Here is a 639-nt window from a genome sequence, read left to right as displayed (position 1 = left end):
TAAGATCAAGCTGTTGGCTGAATACAACTTCCCTTTCCATCTGTCTGCCTGTTAGACACAAGGACGAAGCCACGAGCTAGGGACATAAAGGCAGCAACCAGGAAGGCAGCCGAGACTCCAAATAAAAGCTCGAAGGACCAACACAAAGGTACCACACCCGGCACGCCCTCCTCTCCTTCCTTTTCAGAACTTCCAGAGGATGAAACAGGGACCTCCTCAGACATCCCACGGTGCAGGCGGCCAGAGGGGAAGGCGGCGGCAGCCTGAATGAGGCCACCAGGAAATCACATTCCACAAACAGAAATTCTCCATGTGCTTTACATCCTCTGTCTCTGAAGAACTATGCCAGTCTAACAGTTGCTAGAAAACTGCGTTCAAGTGTCATTTCACATTTCAAGCAAAAAAAAACAGTGGTGGGGCATGAGGGAAAAACATAGCCATGTGTTCTGGGGTATTAAAAATAAGTTTTCTTCTGTTATAAATGTATAATTGTACATTCTCAGATTTCTGTATAATTGATATGCTTCCTAATTAGCAGACGTAGTAATAAAAAGTGAATTCCAAGTGTAAGATTGGAGGACCCATTCACATGGCTTCAGGTTCTGCTACTGTGTTTCAACTTAAGAAAATGGTTCTGTG

This window comes from Mandrillus leucophaeus, unplaced genomic scaffold (assembly GCF_000951045.1).
Source record: "Mandrillus leucophaeus isolate KB7577 unplaced genomic scaffold, Mleu.le_1.0 Scaffold352, whole genome shotgun sequence".
NCBI lineage: Eukaryota > Metazoa > Chordata > Mammalia > Primates > Cercopithecidae > Mandrillus > Mandrillus leucophaeus.
This window is presented reverse-complemented; position numbering follows the sequence as displayed.